Below are 23,169 nucleotides of genomic sequence, written 5' to 3'. Positions count from 1 at the left end.
GGGAAGAACTGTGGCAAATGTGCCACGACCTAGCTCTGCCACCACCCTCTGTCACCTGCTTGATAAATCCCAACCTTCTTCAGAGCTCTACCTGTATGTAACCTGTCCTCTTCCTCCAATATACCTCTATTTTGTAACAATGTATTATTATTATTATTATTATTATTTGTTTTATTTGTAAATCAGAGCAAGAGAGAAAACGAGGGAGAGAGATTTTTCTAATCTCTGGTTTACTCCTCAAATGGCTGCGACAGCTAGGTCTCAGCCAGGCATGCTGTACTCTTACATGGGTGGCAGGGACTCAAGAACTTGGAATATCCTCTGCTACCTTCCCAGTCACATTAGCTGGGAGCTGAATTGGAAGAGGAGCAGCCAGGATTCAAACCAGCCCTCCAGTATGGGATGCCTGTTTCCCAAGCAGTAGTTTAATCTGCTATGCCATTGCTACCCCTTGTAACAACTTTCAAAGCCTTGGCATTTTGAATTTCAGTTAGTGCAATGAGTTCCCCCCCACACTCCTCACCCAGCTCCCTGAGTTCAGTCTGTGCGCACCCCTGTAGTAAGCAGAACTGCCATGGCAACAAACTTCTGACAGAGGACAAGTCTCAGCCCTGCTGATCCATTCTGTGTCCTCCCACTCTGCTCCTGTCCTGTTCTCTGTGGTGCTGTCAGCATTGGTCACCAGAGAGTTTTCCCAGGATGACAGAGAAGGGAGCAGATGGCTGAGCATGGACTTCTTTGTGTCCTGTGTCAGCCCCACCTAGTCTGTCTGTGGGAGGAACTGGGCCTCTACCCTGGGTGCAGATGAGAGGTTAAGAGACGAAACACTGTGATTTCAGCACAGGTATTTGAGACACATGCAGGTAACAATGAAGCCAATGCTGATAATAATGGCATGGCAAGTGTGGGGGAGGGGTCAGGAGCACCTGGAAGAGCTGGGTGCTGGGGTTACTACCAGGGAATGCTAGGGATCCCTGCCCCAGGAGCAGCTCAGACTCCCCTAGTGCCGTGTTCCTCCAGATCACCTCTGGCCCCTGCAGCAGTGTGGAGAACCTGCTGGGTTTGGTCCAGCTTTGTGGGCTTGCTCCTGCTGCATTCCAGCGGCTTCTGCTCTTCCCAATGCAGCAGAGCCTGAACTGCACTCCCTTGTGGAGTGAGCATGTGTGAATCTGTGTGTGTGTGTGTGTGTGTAAGCGTATATGTATGACCTAGCTCTGTGGTTTCTGCTCCAGCTGGGCCTGGCTGCTCCACACATGAGCATACAAGTCCTTGTCACTATCACCAGTGGCATGAGTCTGGCATCAGAGTTGCTGTGGATGCTCCCCAATTCCCCACTACACTTCCCTGGGACATTCTAGGGGTACAGATGGAGGCTGGCAGAGTTCTCAGCTCCATGATGAAGCTCAACCTCAGATGGGAGTGGTGCAGGTAGTGTGTGAGGTGTGCCTGACTTGGTCCTGCTGATGTAATCTAGGGTTAAGGCTGTTTAGGAGGAAGGTGGTCGGACTCACCTGAGGAAGGTTACTTCTGTTCTTTGGGATGTCAGCTTGTGCATTTGGGGGGTCCCAATCTGTGTTTCTCCACCGCTGCCATCTTTCTGAGCCCTGCAGAAGAAATGAAAGTGAGTCAGGTAATGTTTCACTCCAGCCTTTGGCACCATAACCCCAGGCCACCCTTACCTGCTCTTCAAACCTGGCCCTGTCATTGATAACCCCAGACTCGTTTGTGTCCTGGAATCAGGCACACGGCCCCTCAGGGATGTGAGGTAGCACCTGATTCTCACTAGAAGGCCTGCTCCTTTGACCGACAGTTGTTCAGGCATCACCAAGGATGCTCTTAGATCTGGATCTCTCAAGTCTCCATTCCAACACCCTCCTGCCTGTCATCTCCTCTTGGCACAGCCTCTTTTTGCTCACCTGCTGTAACCACTAACCTTTCCCTGACACAGGGACCACAGTGTCCAGAGACCCTACGGAATGAATGTTCTCCGTGCCACATTCTGTTTAGGATGCACCATCAGCTTCCTCATTCCACAGACACCCACCTGTGTCCATGAGCCTACCCATGTGCCCCATTTACTCCCTTCTCTGCCCCATCCTGAGTTCCCAAAGAGCACTTTCTGCCCCTTCTAGAAAGTTCTCTTCAGGAGAGTGTGTGGTGAAGCATCCTGGAACCCAGGGAAACTGCAGAGCCATCATATCCACCTGCTTCGGGTTCTTTTTGACACTTAATGTGTGCAGCTACCACTCACTGTGTTTATCTCCTTACTTCTCTAAAGTCAAGGGTAATGTCTTTGGGGTTTGCATCTTAGTGCCTGATGCATGGCCGAAGCCTAATAAGTAAAACAGATTGAAACATGTACGATTCACAAACACGCTGGTGTCAAGTGGAATTTTAGGCAATAAAGATTCCTAGGTTTGAAGTGCAAGCATTTCTCACAGCTCTTGCTCCAAAGCTGTCAGCAGCTGGGTCCAAGTGTGAGAAGAGTTGCTGAACTGTGCCTTCCACACCCAGACCACTTGCTCAATGTCAGTGTGTTTACTGTTAAAATGTTCATGCTACCCAAAGTGATTTACAGATGCAGTATAATCCCTGTTAGTATATCAGGAGCATTTTCCAAAAGGTAGAAAAACACCCTACTTGAATATGGAGAGGTGAAGTAATCTTGAGTGAAAAGTGGTAGGGACTATCTGGCTTTAAAATACTCTACAAAGCTCTGGTTATAAAAACAGCAGGGTATTGTCATAAAAGCACATACAACAAAAGAGCAGGGGTCAACATTGTGTTGCAGTGGGTTAAGCTGCTGCCTGCAAAGCCAGCATCCCATATGGCTGCCAGTTCAAATCCCAGATGTTCCACTTCTGTTTCAGGTCCCTGCTAATGTTCCTAATCCTTGGGCTCCTGCACGCACCTAGGAGACCCAGATGGAGTCTCGTGGCTTTGGCCTGGCTCAGTCCTGGATGTTGTGGCCATTTGGGGAGTGAACCAGCGGATTAAAGATCCCTCCTCCCTTTTCTTCTCTCTCCCCCCTCCCCCTCCTTCTAATAAAAGAAATCTAAAGGAACAGAGAGCCTAGAAATAAACCCACATATTTATAGCCATGTGACCTTTGCCAGGGTGCTTAGAATGTACTTTGGCAAAACAATAGTCTCTTCAGTGAAAATCATTTGGGAAAACTGGGTATCACATGCATCAGAAGAAACTAGATGCTGTCTCTCAACATGTACATAAATAAACTAACATGGATCAAAGATCTAAATTTAAGACCTGAAGCTAATGAGCTAGTAAAAACAAACACAGAGGAAATTCTTCACTACATTGGAATGGGCACCCATTATTTTCATCAGACCCCAAAAGCATAGGAAAGGAAGCAAACATAGTTGAATGGGATTTCATCAAATTAAAAAACTTCTGTATTCCAAAGGAAGCAAAGACTAGGGCGAAGAGACAACTTACAGAGTGGAGGAAATATTTGCAAGGTATACTTTGAGAATGGATTAGTAATGCTATGTAAGAAACAAATAAATAGCAAAAATAACATGATTCTATTATAATAGAATGCACAGATTAAGCAGAAGTTATTTCAAGGAAGACAGAAGTGACCATCAGGGATATGAAAAAGTGTTCAACATCACATCATCAGGGTGATAGAGATCAAATCCACAGTAAGATATCCATCACCGACACTCCGGTTATCTCGGCTGTCATCAAAAAGACAAAAGATAAGGGTTCCATGTTATAGCTCTACACAGGAGATAGAAGTGGTGTTCTGTTTCACAGTAGGGTGACTACAGATAATGTACTGTCCATTAAAAATATTAGAAGATAGGATTGTGAATATTTTCAGCATACAAAATGAAACCTGTTTGAGGAGATAGATTTGGTTAACCTGATTTGAACCTGTGTAAAAACACTATCTACGTATCTCAAAATACAACATAGTACTCTATAAATATGTATAACTTTTGCCTGTTGGTTAAAATTTTAAAAGTATACAAATAATAAAAAGCCAAAGAAAAAGAGAAAAATTATCCCAAAGGAAGTAAGTTCAAATAACAATGATCATAATGGACACCATACAGTAGAATAATTAACAATTTGCAAAGTTACTTGAAATAAATCAACAAAATATTAACACTAGCAGTGGAAAAGCTACTATTTTATTTATTCATCATATATTAGAATTATATAAGAGAAATTAAGAAAAATTCAGTGTATTAAGGTAGGCCTTCAGGATGGTATTTCTATGAGAAAGAAAGAAATGAAAATGAAATAAAATAATTTACAAAAGAATTAAAAATCATAAAATACTTGAGAATTTTAAAAAAAGATTTATTTATTTATCTGAAAGGCAGAGTTACAGAGAGGCAGAGGAAGAAGCTCCACTGATCTGAAGCCAGGAGCCAAGAACTTCTCCCAGGTCTCCTATGCAGGTGCTAGGGCCCAAGGACTTGGGCCATCTTCTACTGCTTTTCCAGGCCATAGCAGAGAACTGGATTGGAAGAGGAGCAGCTGGGACTCGAAACGACACCCAAATGGGATGCTTTACCTGCTATGCCACAGTGTCGGCCCTGGGAAAAAATAAAAGACATGTAATACCCCTATGCTAAGAACAAAATAGTACCGTGAGAATTTAAAGAAGATCCAGTTGAATTGGAGAGACATATGTTTATGATTTTAAAAAAACTGGTTTTGTGATATACATTCTCCAAAATTGATTTTAAAATACATAGAAATGCCATCAAATCCTTACAACTGTGTGTGTGCGCGTTCATGCGAAAATCCATCTGCTAATTGAAAATGTATTTGAAAATGCATAATGCATCAAATAAGCAGATTTTGAAAAAGAAAAAATATGGTGATGTTAAACTACTGGTATCAAAACTTACAATAGAGCTGCACTAATACAAATCTATGAGCAAAGGAAGAGATGAAGGAGTCAAGAAAGAGACACAAGCATGCAGGGCGTGAGATTTCTGGTCATATGCTTAGGGGAACCTAGGCCTGGTTCCTGGGTACCTGCTGGGCCCAAGTTCTAATGGGTTTCCATGTCCACAGGGCCAGAGTCTCTGAGAGCAGCTCTTTGTGACAACCTCAGAGCAGCTGGAAGAACCTTCTGGGAAATTCTTAGCTGTGAGGAGACAAAAATGCATTCTGTTATTTATTTGTTTACCGGACTGAGCCACAGTATTTCTTCATTTCTTTGAAAAAAATTTTTTTTTCTCAGAACTAGACAGTTGGGGAATTAAAATGTGGTAACCATGGAAACTAGAGTCCTTGGCATCTCAAAATTACTTTAGGTTGTAGTTCATTTCTATAGTGAGCTTATCAAAATATTTTTTAAAGTCTTTAACTCCTGTGACGTGTGGTTGCTGAACTTTTTGTAGCATTATCTATGGTCATAGTGTTACTGATATTTTCTTAAACAGCAAACTGTTACAAACACTCCTTTAAACACGGACATTTCTGGTGGATGTTATGGTCACATTATGATAAAGAGTTTTCCCAGAGTTGATTCTGATCACGGTTTCTAACTTACTGGTTGCTCCAATGAAATGACATGTCCATGGATCTTCCTAGATCAATATTCTATATGGGATCTTCAGTTCATTTTATGAACTTAAGGGAAGATAATTCTTTACTTATGGCCTGTGAAATAGAAAAGTTTTACTCACGAAAATGTAGGAAGTTTGTTACAGATTACATACGATTTTGATATTAAAAGCAATGTGTAATGGAACCCAACAAGAAATTTTAATCAGGAGTATATAAATTGATAGAACTTATGAATTTTAAGCATATTAAATCTGCAATATGGAAAATGGAATACAGACGGTTAAGGGTATAATATGTCAGGTTCTAATAAGAGATACATTAATGCAAGACTATTAAATGAATCAGGAGCGTTGAATTTATTATTTTCCTGTGTTCCAGAAGAGAGATTGTTGTGTATCAACTGCAGAAAGTTGATATGGAGAAGTGGATGGAATTGAAATCAGGTTTGGATGTAAAGTCAATAAAACTATTAACTAATCGAGCACCTAGGTTTATTCAAATGTGATGGATGGATAAGTTGTGTGTGTGTGTGTGTGTGGAGAGAGAGAGAGAGCGAGCGCTGAGAGGGAGAGGAAGGGTGTATATAGAGAGAGACACAGGCACCAAGAGCTGGAACAGGTAAGTTTGGTGCTTCCTATTAGACATACTTGAGCATGTCGTGTAGGGAAGTGAATTTAGAAGACAAACTGAATATAAGTGATTTCAGCTTAGGGAGAGATGGATATCCAGATTTTATCAGCCTCCCGATGGTCTCTAAAGTTGGCAGACTGAGGGATATCCCCCAGGATGCAAGTGTTGATCGAGGAGACTTGTTTTGCCCTTTCCTGCAACAGATCCAAGACACAAAAATCAGTTACTTCTTATATCTTCCAGCACACGTGTCACTCCTGAGGGTAAGTCTTCCCTGATTTTCCTGATTTTTGCCCAATCAGTGTTAACGTGTCCATCTCTAAGTCCCCTGTAGACCACAATTCATGTCTTTGCACTGCACTCATAGTACTGATTGATTCATACAGAGATGTTTCCATAGCAGTCTTCCCCACACCTCTGTGGGCTTCCCATGGGTGCTCATGCACTGCTAGTTCCAGGAATTCTGGTGTTTTCTGAGTGCTAAGGCTCAGCTCAGTGTTGTATTTAGGGGGAAGAGAGACCTGATCCATCCCTGTGAGTTACTGCCCAATCCTGGAGACTCTCTATAGAGAGACTGGGAGATGATTACCATGAGATCAAGAAGAGAATCGTGTAGGACCTTGCCATGTTGATTGACCCGTATCCTTGACATATTCCCATGCCTTTTGCTCACAATGTGCAGTGGATTCTTTAACAGCACAATCTGTTTTGGCAGAAGTAGCCTTGGCTTGGGGACCTTGGGTGTCCATTAGTGGCAGGCATGGATCAGAAGAACCCAGACCTCCTGACCTCCAGTCTAACGTCCACACAACGAAGATGCCAAAATTGACATAGGTAAGTGAGTTCTTGGCTGAAGGACTCATTTCTAAATACTCATTCATGGGCTTAGGAATTGAGTAAGCTGAGAAGATCCCTTCTTCCCTTTCTTCATGGAGATTATGGATGAAGAAGATGTGAGCAGAAATGACAGAATTACAAAGCATGGCACTATAAATCCCAACAGTTGAGGTTAATACAGAGTTCAGGGTGTGTTGGGCACTGTCTGAGGAGTATTTTCATGTAGAAGTATTTTACTCTCATAAGTTTTGGCAGTGAGTCCCTAAACTCCAGGGTAAAGTCGGTAACTCCTCTGACCTGGTGTTCTAAGTGTAAGCTGAGTTCCCCACATCACTGTACTTGTATGAGTACTGGCTTAGGGACATTTGGATACTTTGCATGGGAACAGTATAGAGTTGACACCATTAGAAAAATGTCCTGCTGCCCTACCACTCTGGACACTTGGCCACTGCCTCCTGAACCACAAAGCACGCCCTGCATGGCAACCTGTAGCCACGACCCCTGTGCAAGGCTGCGCAGGCTTGCTCTTTGCTTTCTGATTGGTTGGCACCTGTGGACAGTTATCCAGTCAGAGTTGATGTACTCTGTTGGCTACCGAGTTTATATAAAGGCTGCTCAGGGGCGCTGTTGCCCTTTTGCCTGGTTGGAGTCCTATGTTGCACGTTACTTTCTTCAGGTGGGTGCCGAGTGCTGCTGTAGATCCTTGGAAAAAGGAGGTGAACCGTGAAGAAGCACAACTGCAGGAAGAGCGGTCTCGCTGGTGGAGGAGGCATGGCAGTAGGTTCTCCAGAGTCCACAGGGTCATCCATCCTGGCCGGGTAAGTCCTGTGGAAATCTGTGCATGTTCCCTATGTGGGCCCTGGCCACAGGCCCGAGAACTTGTGCCTTCAGGAGGGGGAGGCAGGGAGAATAAATTGGGTATTAGATTGTATGCTATAAATGGTAGGTTTTATTGTATATTAGGAATTGTATATTCTATTGTATACGATAAAGTATAGATTACATTGGTGGGATCCTGTACAGTTGCAGGAGGGATTTAGCCTACCTGTTTGCCTTCTGATGCCAGGTTGGGGAACTGCCAGGTGGGTAGTCTTCTGTTGAGTGGGGGATTAAGATGCCCTGACACTGTTAATTTCTACCACTTTTCATAGTTTTTGAGTTATTGATGCCATCCTTCCCTCCCACTGAACTCTGATTCTGCCGCTGTGATGTGCAGTGTTTCCCCAATTATGTGAAAAATTCCTGAGGAACATATCCAGCTATAATTGCCTGTTTTCTATCACTTTACGAACGTGGTAATATGAAGAGAAACATCATCTAAAAGTCTATATCTTCTTGCATATTTTTACATTTACATGGAATATGGGAACTCTGTTTATCATCAGAGGCAATTCTATTAGAGAACTCCTCCATAATTTTAGGAAGTAATGGCTGCTGGCTGAGTACTCATTTTAGGAAATTTTAGGGTAATGGTTACTTGCTGAGTATGTTTGTTGCAGAAAGTTGTAAAATTGTAGGCTCTGAGTAACTCAAAATGGATTATTTTTTTCTTGTAATCTAGATTTTGGAATATTGAAATAGTATCAATTATGGTATTTTTAGACCTGAGAGAAAAAGAGGGCAACCTTAGTGGGCCGGTCCCCCTCATACCATGTACTGGTTCCATTACCACAGATGCTGCGACTGGAGCTGAGTAGGAATCTGGTAGAAACTGGCAGAGGCCAGTTTGGCCTTTACCTGCCTGCTTGTGCTCTGTGTTTGTTGCCTCAAGCCTGTCCTTTTGTGCTTTGCTGACCTGTTCTATCTGGGTTACAGGGTCCAGCAGGTGGCAATGAGCAGCATGGCACGCTGGGGTTGTCAGTACCCACATCTCAGGCGGAGACAGGCTTGGTATCCACATACCAAAAGTTGATGCTGCATTGTTATGTTATCCCATATACAGAAGTGGAGGTGATAGGCTGATGGGGGATAAGAGATCATATCATAGTTACGTATGGAGGAGTGCGGAGTGAAGGTGGAGCAAGAGACTACACAGTGATGGAGTGGACCCAGAGGACTTTGGCCTCATTCCCTTGGAAGCTGGAGATATTTCAGAACATTTCCAAAAGTTTGTGGAATGACGTTTGGCATAGTGAGAAAGGCATTTGGCATAGTGAGAAAGACTGCTTGAGATTCCAGAGGAGGTAGGCAATGGCTTAAGTAGTTTCATTCACACTACCTAGAGTGGAGACCGGTATTGAATTCCCAGCTCCAAGTTTTAGTCTGGACAGATCAGCTCTGCTTATTGTGGTCATGGAAGTGCTGTCTCCCTCTCTTTCCTACTCTCTCCCTCTCTCTCACACACATGCACACATATTCTCTCTCTGTTCTCTGTCTCTTTGCCTTTCAAACAAATTCAATTTTTAAAACAATATGGGAAAACATTTTGGATATTTGGTGCCAGTCAGAGTTACATCAAAGGAGTAAGTTCCTAGTGTCATACAGTATAATTGGGTGACTAGCTCACAGTAATCTATTACATGTTTTATGAGAAAATAGGAGAAAGGAGCTCAAGGACTTCAACCATAGAATAATGTCAAAGAAGAATAAATGCTGATTTGATCACCATACAGTATATAAGGATATTGAAATGTCATACTGTAGCCTGTAAATGTGTACAACTGTTGTTAATAAAAATTAAGCTAAAAATACCAACATCTTATTTGGTGCATAGGGTTAAGGGGTTATAAAATGTTTAATATTATGCTAATATTAAAGTATTTGGAAATATTTTAATTAAAATTGACAGTGATAATAAAGAAATAAGTGAATTGATTTTTATCGTCATGCTGAGTGGAAAGACTGGAAGTGAATATTTATTTTTGATTGTTTCATTAACAGAAGAAAAATGGTAGAGTGTTTTTATGTGTATTTGGAACTGAATTGCCTTAGAGCAATATTAAAATGAAATAAGGAATTAAAAGATAGTCTTATTTTTTGTTTAAAATTTAGATTTTACTGGTGTTGAGAATCATTACACAGACATTTCAATTTGTTCATAATTCTTTTTTTAAAAAAAGGTTTATTTATTTGAAAGGTAGAGTTATAGAGGGAGAGAGAGAGAGAGAGAGAGGTCTTCTATTTGCTGGTTTACTCCCCAAATGACCACAATGGCTAGCGCTGGGCCAGGATGAAACCAGGAGCCAGGAGTTTCTTCTGGGTCTCTCATATGAGTGCATGGCCCAACCACTTGGGCCATCTTCCACTGCTTTACCAGGTGCATGAGCAGGGAGCTAGTGGAGCCACTGGAACTGGAACAGGTGCCCAAAGACATGTCCCTGGCTAGAGAAACATCCTCCAACACTGCAAAGCCTATGGGGTTGATGCAGGCCCAGGAGGAAGGCACTACTTCTTACAACCTGTGGCCAGGTCCAGGGAGGCCCCTCGCTTGGATATCCATTCCTTTTGTCTCAGTTTTGCATTAGAGAGTTCCCTGCCCCCCATGCTTTGATTGAATCTCTATGACATAAGACCTCCTGACTGGAATATAGCCTGGGAATCTCATTTGGAACCCTTAGAGTGCCATAGGCAGAATACACCAACATCACAGGAAATGGGATTTGCCTCCTGGGAAAGAGAAAAGAGGGTTTTCCCAGTTTGCTGCTGAGGTCTAACAAGCTCTGAGAGCAACACTGAAGTCCTATTGTGACCATCTGCCAATAAACAGTGAGGCCTTCAGGGAACATAGATGTTTGTTGAACTTGGGGAAAAATCTACACATAATGCAATGAAACTCAGATGTACAGTTGGGTGAATTTGTGTCTACTTGAGCAGTGTGTGGGAAGTACAGATGCAAGGGTTTGCACCCACATGGGTGTCTCCTAACCAGCAATGGTTTGAAGCCACGTGAGAGTGTCTCCTAAACACCAGTGGATTGAACCCACATGGGAGTGTCTGCTTACCACCAGTGGTTTGAACCCTCATGGGAGTGTCTGCTAACCACCAGTCCAACAACTGAAGTAGCAGCTCCTTTGCCTGTAAGATCTCTGTGTGGCCCTTTGCAGTCAAACTCTTTGAACTCCACTGGCCTTGAACAACCATTCATTTGTGTGTTCTCCATCTCTATTTGGCCTTTCCCCAGAATGTCCTATGAGTTGAATCATACCATGTAGCCTTTAGGGTATGGCTTCTCTCTCTTAGAAAAATGCACCTGAAATTCACCCGCTCATCACGTGACTCTACGTCTTGTTCCTCTTTCTCACTGAATCCTGATCTCATTATGGATCTGGTACTGGTTGCATATTCATCCCTCATGAAGATCATCCAGTTGACAGTTTTTAGTGATTGTGAATAAGACAGTGAACATGTCAAGGGGTTTCTATGTGCACTTGTTTTCCAAGTCAATTGTGTACATAGAGATACACATTTGGAGTCTGATGCTGTATGTGTACTTTTGTAAGAGACTCAAATTATCTTACAGGTTCCTGTTCTGTTTTGAATTCCTCTCTTCAGTAAATGCATGTTCCTCTTACTCCACATTTCTGTCAACATTTCCTACTAGCAGTTCTGTTGATTTTACTCAAATAGACTTGCAATGGTATTTCTTCATGCTGTTAACACTCAGTATACTGTTTTTGTGTGCTTATTGGAGGTAGTGTCCTTTTATATACTGTGCCAGTTGTGGGGTGGAGGGTCACCTTTTTCCTCATTAAAATTTTTTTTAGGTTTTATTTATTTATTTGAGAGGTAGAGTTACAGACAGAAAAGCGGAGAGGCAGTGATAAAGATCTTCCATCCACTGGTTCACTCTGCAAATGGCTGCAATGGCCAGAGCTAAGTCGATCTGAAACCAGGAGCCAGGAGCTTCTTCCAAGTCTCCCACGCGAGTGTGGGGGCCTAAAGACTTGGGCCATCTTCTATTGCTTTCCCAGGCCATAGCAGAGAGCTAGATTGAAAGAGGAGCTGCCAGGACACCAGCTAGTGCCAACTGGGGATGCTGGTGCTACAGGTAGAGGCTTTGCCTACTGAGCTACAGCGCCAGCCCTTCCACATTACATTTTAAGTGTTCAGTGTATAATCTAGATACAAGTCCTTCATTAGCTGTATGCCTTGTAAGTATTTTTTCCAAGGCTGGCACTGTGGAGTAGTGAGTAAAGCTGCTGCCTGAAGCACGGGCATCCCATATGGGCCCCGGTTTGAGTCCAGGCTGCTGCTTTCCCAATCCAGCTCTCTGCTACAGCTTGGGAGAGCAGTAAAAGATGGCCCAAAACCTTGGGCCCCTGCACCCATGTGGGGGACCTGGAGGAAGCTCCTGACTCTTGTCTAATTCTTCCTGTCAAAAAAAAAAAAAAAGAAAATTTGAATTTTCCATGATATCAAATCTATCTCTATTTTCTTTTATATTTTTCTCCTTTGCTTTTAGTATAGATCAAATAAATATTCCTCTGTGTTTTCCTTTACTTCTCTTTCACTTCATTGTTTTGCTTTAATACCTTTGTTATTTATTTGAATGTGTTATTTGATATAGAGAATTGAACCATATTCTTTCAAATTCACCAATGGTCCAATGAGAATGCCAGCATATGTGAATGGCAGATTGATATATACAAGGGTGCTTCAAAAAGTTGGTGGAAATGGAATTAAAGAGAAGCTTATTGTGGTGCAAAAAATTTGAAATCCATATATATGAGGGATGTTCAACAACATCATTGAAAATGTGTATTATGGGAAATTTTTCAAATCCATTCTCTCAGTGATTCTCAACCAAATGATTTTTCAATGTCAACACCCCATACATTCCAAATCAGGATGTGTAGGATCGGAATGCCCCAATTTTTAAAAAATCCCTCAGTGGACAGGTGGATAAATTGGCATATATAGAGAGATATAAGTATAAATATATGTATAGGTAGACAGGTGTAAATATAGAATTTGTAAATTTGGATATTGACATAGATACAGGTATAGATACATACAAGCAGAAATACAGGATGGATGTATGGGTGGGTGGGTGGATGGACAGATAGATAGCCATAAGTATAGATACAGATGTGTAATATAGATATAGGACCCACAGGTAAAAAGAATGTGTGCACAATGTTCATAGAAAATGCATAGTATGAGAAAAAAACTAAACATAGGCTTTAATTTTTTTGAACTAAAACAAATTTATCTTTTAACTCCATTTTTGACAAGCTCATTGCGGTACCTTCCTATATTTAGGGGCTGTAGATAAAGATATGGGTATTGATATAGGCATACAAGACCTATATAAATAGAGAAGAGAGAGCGAGAAAGAGAGAGTGAAAGATCCAAGTACAGGGTACCTCTAAAGGGTTACAGAAAATGGAAGGAAAAGATGAGTTTATTTTGGTGCAAAAAAGTTTGAAATCCATGCATACAACTTGTCTTCAAGAAGTTCTTAAAAATAAGTATTATGAAAGTATTCCCAGGTTTTTTGATACCAAACGAAGCTTATCTTTTAGTTCCATTGTCCACGAATCTTTGGAAGGCCCCACAAAGGAGACATATAGGGATAGAGGGCAGTAGACTCAGGTTCTCTCATTCCTCCTTTGGAGAAGCTCTGCTGTGGGACAGGCTGCTGCTGGGGGCACTGTCCCTGTCCCTGAGCTGTGCTGGGCTTTAAACAAAGCTTGAGGACCACGACCCACCAGTCTCCATTTCATCTTTCATGTTCTGGTTCTGCTCAGGAATGTTGTGTCAAAGCAGCTCACCTGACAGTTTAGCTACTCTATTGCCTTCTCATGTTGCTAACAGTTTTCCTGTCTGCACTGGCTTGACGTGTCTTCTCTCATTTTCTCCCAGACCTTTTCTGTTAGGAGGCTTATTTGTTTTACTCGTCTGACGTCGGTCACCTCATTTTGGTCTGTGTCTTCCTTGCCCTTGTTTTGAGTTTGCTTTCTCACAGCCTCATTCATGCGTGACCTGTCTCTAAATTTCCAAGTTTTCCTTGCTGTCTTTGGACTTTGTTTTGTTAATATTGCTAGCAATTACTGCTAAGTTATGGACTTCTTCCCCGAGAACAAGTTTTGACATTTCCAGCTCATATGTTCCCTCATTAATAAGAGCTGTTTCACATGAACCATTCTTCCTGATTTTTTTTATCCCTGCTAGTTCTTGAATTTCCTCCTGTCCCCTCTTTTCTTTCAGTAGTGTTGATGGCTGCAGTGCTCTCTGTCATCTTGCATGTATGGGATGTGTTCCTTGTGCTGTATCACGTAAATGACAACTTGACTGCACACCAGGTGATGGGCCACACACTCCCTTGGTCAATGCCCCAGTGAAGGTTCCATTTTACTCCACTATTCAGTATTAAAATTGGGGTACAAGCTGATGCACTGACCTTGCATGGGAGCTGTGCTTCTTTGTGCATGAGACTTTCCTGTGTTTTCTTCCTTTTCAGTCTTGAGACACACGCTTGGGTGTGTTATGATGGAGGGAGGCTCCCTTGCACTAACTGGATCTGGTACTTGGCACACTCCTTCATCTGAATCTCAAGACTTAGCAGAGGAAGCTCCTCTCTCAAGTTGTTTTTCTTCAGTTTCTCTGTCTCTGCTCTCTGGCATTTCTGTTGTATGCCTGTTGGATTTTTTCCATTTGTCCTCCATGCCGCCCTTCATTTCTCTGATAATTTTCATCTCTTCATTCTTTCCCTGTGGTTTCTAGGAGAATGGCCCCCATATTCCTCTTCCTGTCACTGTTAATTCCTGTGGACTCCAGCTGTCTGATGCCAGCATCTCACCTTCTTGTGCCTTCGCCGGCCACCAGTCCTGCCTCTGGCATGTCTCCTCCTGTCACCTCACCAGTGCAATTCTTGGCTTAACCTTGTAACAACCGTGGCCAAGGATCTTCTGAGATTTTTCCCTGTTCTTTGTTATACCTCCCGTAAAAATGTTTGCTTTGACTTCTCAGAGAAGTCTTCCCTCCCTTAAAGTCCAGAAATTTCCCCTTGAGTCCAGTGATTTTCCTCTGTGCTTTCCTGTGCGTGTCCAGGACTGAAGCCACCGAGGGCTCTGTGAGCAGTCCCTGGGGCACTGACCCACTACTCTGAGGATGGAGGAGGGGAGGCTGGGAGGGCTGAGCTCTGCTCTGCTGAGATCCCTCTCCAGGAGGAGCTGGGAATGGCGGTGATGATGAAGGCAGGTGGTATTAATAACTTGTTATTTTGAGTCAGGAGCCAGAGGTCAGCTGGAGCAACAACTCCTGGCTGGGCCCAGTCGTCTGGGCCAGTGCAGCAGTGTCTCTGCTCCTCATGGCCAGTGGCTTCACGTGGTATCTGGAGGCACTGCTGGGCCTCCCATGGCTGCCCACTCAGCTGTAGCCCAGTTCCTGGTTATCACTGCTTCCCTTCTCAAGGCAGGGTCAGCAGCCATTCTCAGAGGTCCTTGTGTGTGCAGCGGGGCAGCATGATGACCAACAGCCCTGAGCTTCAGGGCTTCCCCCAGCTCTGTTGGGTGCTGTCTTTCTGCTCACACACACTCACCCACAGCACGCAGCAGCCCCACCTCCACCTTGTGCTGCAGAGGCCGGCAGCCTCCATGGCTCCCCATGCCACTACAGGTTTCCTCCCAAGCTGCTTGTCACTGGTTGGGAGACAGCATGTCCTGGCTTGTGTGGGACAGCCCCTGTGTCCACTTGGTTGCCCCAACATAGCTATTATGCCCTTTCACTCTCAATAGTGTCCTGATATAAACGTCCTTCGAGAAGCTTGTGGAAAATGCAGTTAAAAGATAAAAAGCATATATATTGGTGTGAGAAATTTTGGACACCCACACACGGTGTCATCTTTTTTTTTAAGATTCATTTATTTGTTTGAAAGAAAGAGTTTCAGAAAGGCAGGGGCAGAGAGACAGAGAGATTTTCCATCCCCTGGTTCACTCCCCAAATGGCTGCAAGAGCTGGAGCTAGGCCTATCCGAAGCCAGGAAGACAATAGCTTCTTCCCACATGAGTGCAGTGGCCCAAGGACTTGAGCTATCTTCTACTGCTTTCCCAGGCCATAGCAGAGAACAGGATCGGAAGTGGAGCAGCTGGGACTTGAATCAGTGCACATATAGGATGCCAGCAGTGCAGGCAGAAGTTTTACCCACTACATCACAGCACCGGCCCCACGCAGTACCTTCTAACACACACTGTTCGTGAATTTTGCGTGTACAGTAAAACCGTGAGGTCTTATTTCCATAAGGCCTGGATGTGGGAGGAGCTGCTGTGTGGGGTGTGGCATCCCTTCCTTCGTGGCCAGGGCTGTACCTGCTGGGCCCGATGCCTGCCCTCACTGTCCTCCTCTCTTCCTTGTCCCTTACCTCAGCAGGTGAGTCGCTGCCCTTGGCCACCTCCAATCAAGTGCTCATCAAGTTCGGTGCCAAAGGCCAAGTACCAGCCAGAGGCTTCCACTTTGTCTACCAAGGTTTGTGGCACGTGGGGGTCCCAAAGTGGTCACTGAGGGACTAGGTGCCTTTGACCCTAGGCTGAGCCTCTTCTGTGTTTGGGAACAGTTGCTGGCTTATGAGGCACATCCCTGAAATTCAGTTGTATTTAGTCTGTTTGCTTACCCAATAGTCATTTCTTAGACCAAACTCTGTGGAATGAGCAAGGAAACCAGACCCAGGGAACGAGTTTCTGCCCCCATGCCCACTCCTCCATGCTCCAGTGGAGCCCAGATGGCACTGCAGTGAGCAGCCCTGGCCTCTTACCGGGACTGTCTCCCCCAGAAGCTTGGTTTGGTTATGAGGTACAGTAAAAGTGTAGGTCAAGGAAGGGTTCCAGCATTGTATGGGTGTAGATTTGAACCCCAGCCCCACCACTTTCCAGCTAGGCCCTGCTGCTCCATGTCCTGGAGCCTCAGTTTGCCCACCTGTAAGATGGGGAGGGAGGAGTAATAGTACCACACCAACAGGATTGAGAGAGTGCACAGACTACCTGGTAGCAAGCAGGTCATCAGCCTGTGTTGCCTTCCATACTGGCCCAGAAAGGCGACATCTTAGCGCTCCTAGCTTCCAGGTGTAGGCCGCAACCTCCAGGGATCTGGAGGACGTCCACCTTCATGGAGCCCAGGTTGCAAGCATAGTCCTGTTCTTTCTACCCTGCCCAAGATGGACTTCCCTATGGGGTACCATCCCTGAGCCTGGGTGACAGGGTCCCCTCAGCCACTGCAGGGGTCAGTGTGGGCACGGGAGATTCAGAGAGCAGAGTCCAGGGCATGGTGTTAAGACCCACAGGGAGGAGAGGCCAGAGGCAGGGTGGAGGTGCTGGGAGCCGAGAAGAAAGCCCATTCTCCTGTTAGGGAACCTGGTCCCGTGATGGACCAGGTATATCACACTACCATGGCAGCCGTTCCATGGCTCCAGAAGCTGTGCAGCCACGCTGCACATCCAAGCTGAGTTCTAGTACAGTGGGCCCCATCCAAAGAGCCCCGCCCCCTGCCCTAAGGGAAGTGCCCAAAGCCTCCCAGGCTCCCTGCAGGCTGTCTGCTCCAGTCCCATCATCTGCATTCCTGGGCCAGCTTCTGGAGGGATGTGGCCCACCCCTCAGTGCCCTTGTGCCCTGCAGCCATGCTCTGGACCAGTGCCACACAGTGCAGCTCTGTGCTGGAACCCCACTATGGCAAGAGGCTGGGCAGTGACTTTTCCATGGGTGCCATCGTCTGCTTGGAATGCATTTCCGGTTATGCCCTGCAGGGATCACAAGAAATCAAGAGCCTCCTTGTGCCAGGGGCCTTGATGCAGTGGAATGTCTGAGCACCCACATGTGTGGATGAATACCAGGACAGCTGGGGCCAGGTGAGGGAAGGCAGTGAGTGGGGGCACTGACAGCCCCTTCTCGCTGGGGGAGGCGGCAGGCCCAGCAGATCCTGCAGGCACATGGCAGCCCCTTGCCAGCTATGTGGTATAGGGAGGCTGTCGCATAGTCTTGAGGCTGGGTGTGAGAAAAGCAAGGAGGAGGAGCTGGGGTACTGGGGCAGGCATCCCTGGGGTCCTGGTCCCTGAAGCGGGGTACAGTGGGACGAGTCCTTGGTAGAAGCCAATGTTAGAACAAGAAGGTGTTCCTGAGGACACAAAGAGAGAAATCAGCACAGAGGAGTCCCAGGAAGAGGCTGGGGTCCTTGAGGGAGAAGCCTGTGTAGGGAGCCCTGGGGTCCAGTGGGAGGAGCCTCTGACCAGAGCTGCATCCTCTCCCAGTGCTCTGCGGAGGCAACCTCACAGAACGCAGGGGCATTATCTTGTCTCCTAGCTTCCCAGAGCCCTACCTCAACAGCCTCAACTGCATGTGGAAGATCATGGTCCCTGAAGGTGCCAGCATCCAGGTAGGGGCACGTGGGCACCTCAGGCTGGCAGGTGCTGGTCACTGGCAAGCACTGAGCTAGTCTGGGCCCTGCCCCTGCAGCCTGCACACAAACACAGCAGCTATTCTTCTTGGAGCATGGAGAGGAACAGGGAGAAAGAGACAGGAGGCCCATCAAGATGTGGCCTTGCAAACGCACTCTGATGATCTTCCAGTCCTTGGCCTTGGCCTTGGCCTTTTTCTCAGCTGCTGGGATTTCAGGACTTGGGCCCCAAAATGGACTGCATTTTCAGGCTTCCCATTCGCATACAGGTTGGAAACTGCCTGGGAAGGGTGTGAGCGGGTTTTCTGGAGTGACTGCAGTGCTCTGTAGTTTTGACAGGGGTTTGGGTGACACAGGTGCCAACTTGTGTCAACACTCAGAACACGTGCACACTTCCAATCATGACGGTGTGAACGCAGACAATTTGTGTTTCATTGTGCGTAAGTTCCCCTCTGAAGATATAAAAAGCCCATGTAGTTATCAGAGCCTCCTGAATGGAAGACTGCCCATCTGCTGCACAGAAGAGGGGCTGCGGCTGAGGGCCGAGGCTCATGGGTCCTTCCTCGCTCCTTTACACAAGCACTGGGCTCCCTGCCGGTGCATGGGGCCCCAGGCAGCCTGCATCTCCCAAGGCAACAACCAGGAGGGCAGAGTCGCCCCTGATCCCAACTGCCTGGGCCATCCCCAAGTGCCTAGAGTCAGACCTAGCTACACAGGTCAGCCCCCCGCCCTCCTCTCCCTTCTGCTGTCCTTGCTCTGGGTGGGGAAGGCAGAGTACAGCCATGCCTTGAGCCCTGCAGCCCTCGCCAAGTCCACTCCAACACATGGAGATTTACTCTGGAGTCTGCAGAGCCTCGGTGCTGTGTGCGTGTGCATGCGCTAGTCCTTTTCTTCTTTACTATAATGAAGTTTCTTGGGGCAGGCTGCTCACAAAGAAAAAGGCATATGTCATTCACAGCGTGTGAGGTTCAAGGGCATGATGCTAGCATCAGCCCAGTTCCAGTAAGGGTTCTCCTGGCTGCGTCATGTCAAGGCGACGCCAAGGGTGGAAATGAGTGGGGCAGGGCAGGCTCAGGCTTTTAGAACAGTGACAGGAGAAGCACCTTCATATCTTTCCAGGGCATGCCCCCAGCTGACCCAGGACCTCTCACTAGGCCTTGCCTCCCAGTGCCACCACCCTGGGGCCCATGGTCCCAAAACATGGGCCACTGGGGGACAAACACAGCCAACCATAGCAGTGCCTCACCGTGGGCTGCCCCAGCCCCGGGGCCGGGAGCTTCTTCCCACTGCCTCTGTCTGCGGGATGTTGCCATTCTCCCTTCGCTTTGTCTCCACCTTGTCTAGCTGTGGACCTGAGCAGCTGTCCAGAACCCGCTGTGCCCAGTAACGGGGTGAAGAGCAGCGAGCGCTACCTGATGAATGATGTGGTCTCTTTCCAGTGTGAGCTGGGCTGTGCCCTCCAGGTACCTCCTCCTCCCAGACACCCCCAGGGCAGGAAGCAGGTGTTCCTTGGGATGCAAATGCACCAGCAAATCCTCAAGGATCAGGGAACAGACCCCTCCTGGAGCTGTTCATGCAAAAGAGGCCACGAAGAGTTGGCAGAAGCCCACCTCAGAAGGGCTTCTGCAGAGTTGGATTTGATTGGACCCTACGAAAATTTAATTTTCTTTGAAGATGAGGGAATTTCATAATTAAAGAAATCTCACAAGGAAACCTTCAGTAATGAGAGTTCCTTAGTAATGGTTGTGAGTGATTGTCCTGCCCAGCCCTCTCTCTCTGCTTCAGCTCCCATCCCACAGCGTGTCCAGGTGCCTTTGTGTCTCTTGTTCCTCAACACAAAGTCCTGGGCAAACCCCTGGTCCAGGGTGTATGTGGGGTTGTGCTGATGGGCAGCTTAGCTCAGCCCTGTTCCTGAAACCCCCAGGGCCATGCGCACATCTCCTGCATACCGGGGACCATTCAGTGCTGGAACTACCCTCCTCTGCATTGGTAAGAGAGCCCAGACCCTCATCCACTCAAACCCACGCCCCCAGGGCTTTGAGCTCAGTAGCCTATCATGGAGTTCAAGTCCAAGTTGATTTGTGCCAAGTCAGTCCTTGGAGACCCCTGTTTTCATTGTCACTCAAGGGAGTCGTGACTTGGAGACCTCGGCCCACCAGATGAAGACCCACAGGTTTGCCCAGTGGAAAACGTTCTAGTGACTGTTCTGGTTCCAGATAATGACCCAGGTCCCAAGTGGGGTTACCAGGGACTTGGGATTTTGACTTTTTGTGAGACTGAGAAGATGCAGCAGCAGCAGTGAAATGCTGAGGATTCTGGGTGAACTTGGTTTGGCTTTATGTCCTACCCTGTGCTGAGCACTGATGAGATCAGCGGAAACATTAGAAGACGGGGCGTCCACTCCAGAAGCTTCTGGTCAGGTCAGGGAAGGAGGAAGCGAGCGTTTATTGAGTATCGCATGCAAGGCTTGGTGCTCACACTTCCTCCCCATGGCTCTTAGGAGGAGGAATCGGTATCCTCTAATGATAGATAGGAAGTTGAAGGTGCTCGGGGGTGGAAAAGAAAGTGGCAGAGTCACAAAAGGAAACCCAGGGCGCTCGGATGCCCAGCGGATAGGAAAGAGCCCCTCAGAGCAGGCCTGGGATGGGAAGTGAAATCCTCTCCCCAGGGGCCAGGGCTCGGTCCTCTGCTGAGCAGGTCAGCAAGGTGACTGGGCTCCCCCCATGGTGTCCTGTAGAGGCCCTGCCAAGCCATCACATCTACAGTGGCTGCTGTCTGTTGAGGTTTGCTGGGTGTGGCCGCCCTGTTGCAAGTAACATGCAGTGCTTTCAGAGACACACAGAGTCCTCATCCGCTGGTTCACTCCCCAGAGGTTGGCAAAGGCTGGGACTAAAGCAAGCCAAAGCCAGGAACCTGGAACTCCGTCCAGGTCTCCTGCATAGGTAGCAGGGACTCAGCTACTTGAGCCGACACCTGCTGCCTCCCTGGGTGCAGTAGCACACCAACGTGGGATGTGGCTGTCCCAGGCAGCAGCTTAACCAAAGCCTGTCTCACGTGCAGTCTTTTCTGTTGGAACCTCACAACAGCCCCCTGAAGTAGCTGCTGCTCTTAGCTCCATTTTTGTAGTCAGGGAAACTGAGGTTTGGAGGTATTTAGATAGGAAGTGATGTTGCAATTATGCCCCAGCAGGTCCAGGCCAGAGCCTACACCACACTGAGCTGCCCGGATCTAGAGGGCACTCACCTGGACCCTGCGCCTGGCAGCCCCTTACTGCTCACAGACCCTTTCCTAAAGGAGGTCGACTGACCAGGCCACAGTGGCACCCAGTCCTGAGTCTCCAGGTGACTCAGAAATCAGCAGCCCCAGCCCCTGCCCTGACCCCTGCTTCTCAGCCCAGCAGGGGCTCCCCTGGAATGCTGCCAGTCGCTGTCCTGAGCCTCACCTGCTGGCCAGCCTGGCCCCTGGCATGCAGTAGACTCACAATGCCCGCCACCTCCTTCTTTCACTATTTGTCTCCATTTTAGAAGAGTGGCTCAGGCAGTGAGGCAAGGGAGATCTGAGGGACTGTGTGCCAAGTGGTGGGACCTGGAGCAGCCCCACCCCGCTTTTCCTGCAGGTCCTGGGTGCAAGGACCCATGAGGGCTGTGATCAAGCCCAAGACCCCCTCTCCCAGATCTATGGACTCCTAGCAGTTTGGAGCTATGCACCTTTCCATGAATGTACTCACTCAGTTTGGTCTGGGTGTGCAGTTTTGTATTCTGGATTCTTTGGATTCTGAAAAAGATTCGTGACTCAGAAAAGTCAGAACTCACTGCTATAAGGTGCTCTAGACCACCAGTGTGGCCCAGTGCGTGCCTCCATGCTGGCCTAACCCTCGGTCTCACCTCCTTGTCACAGTGCAGTGTGGGAGAGCAGTGGAGGAGATGGAGGGGGTCATCCTGAGCTCCAGCTTCCTGCGCAACTACCCCAATAACATGGACTGCTCTTGGAAGATCGCACTGCCCATGGGCTTTGGTGAGTCTTGGCCTGCTCTAGGAGATGAGTGCTCATGCCACACCCCAGGCTTCAGCAGCTGTGTACTGCTGTCCCCACTGTAACCCCGGCCACGTCTGCAGAGATTCTGCCTGTTTCCTCACCCACTGCCCCTGTGCCATCGTGAGACTCCATGGAGAATGACAGAGATGAAAGTATGGGGGAGGGGAGAAATCTTAGGGATTTCTGTTATTATCCCTGGAGCAAGGAACTAAAATCCAGGAATGTGGAATGAGGAGTTGCTCAGGGATGCTTAAAAAATAAAAGAAACAATAATCTATGTTACAGAGACCAAACCTCAAGTTTTGCTTTGAACTCCCCATCCGATTTATCATCCTAATTAACTTGAGCCAAGGTCAATATGAAATTGAGTTTGCATTCTTCATGCACACATTCTAGCTGGCTGGAGATCAAGAGGTGGTTTTGGAGGGGGCAGGAAGGAAAGGGAGGAAGTGTTCCAGGCACAGGGAATGATACTATGGGGAGGGCACTGAGAGAGCCGGGTACAAAATGTGATGGTTGGCGATGCGTGTATTGTTCCCCAGATATCTCTGGTTGGAGGAGTAAAGGCTTTGCACTGGCATGGATCAAAAGGGCTGCACACGGAGACCATTCTGCCCACGCCATGGAGTTTCTGATTCCAGGAGGCCAAGGCATGAAGAGGGCCCCTTTTGTCCTTTGTTCTACAGTCTGGAGTGGGAGTGTGTCTTCAGGTTCCAGAAGGGGCAAGCAGCCTAACTGGGCTTCTCTAAATCTGGTTGGAAGGGCAGAGGGATTGGTGACCCTCTGAAG

The 23,169-nt window shown here is 46.9% G+C and overlaps 1 long non-coding RNA gene across 3 annotated transcripts in view; it reads left to right on the top strand.

Annotated features, from left to right (window-relative positions):
• Positions 1-22,323, top strand: part of LOC133751107 (uncharacterized) — an 82,318-nt gene extending 59,995 nt beyond the window's left edge. Inside the window, exons 5-7 of one of the 3 annotated variants that reach the window (XR_009864755.1) lie at positions 6,902-7,020; positions 7,700-7,841; positions 16,330-16,425. This is a non-coding gene — a long non-coding RNA (uncharacterized LOC133751107). Of the gene's footprint in view, positions 1-192; positions 7,021-7,699; positions 7,842-16,329; positions 16,426-22,242 lie in introns of those variants that run through there. The other 2 variants (XR_009864756.1, XR_009864754.1) reach the window with 2 other exon arrangements.
• The last annotated feature ends 846 nt before the right edge of the window (positions 22,324-23,169 follow it).

This window comes from Lepus europaeus, chromosome 21, assembly GCF_033115175.1.
Source record: "Lepus europaeus isolate LE1 chromosome 21, mLepTim1.pri, whole genome shotgun sequence".
NCBI lineage: Eukaryota > Metazoa > Chordata > Mammalia > Lagomorpha > Leporidae > Lepus > Lepus europaeus.
Note: the sequence above shows the minus strand (reverse complement) of the source record. Positions and strands in the feature narration are given on the sequence as shown.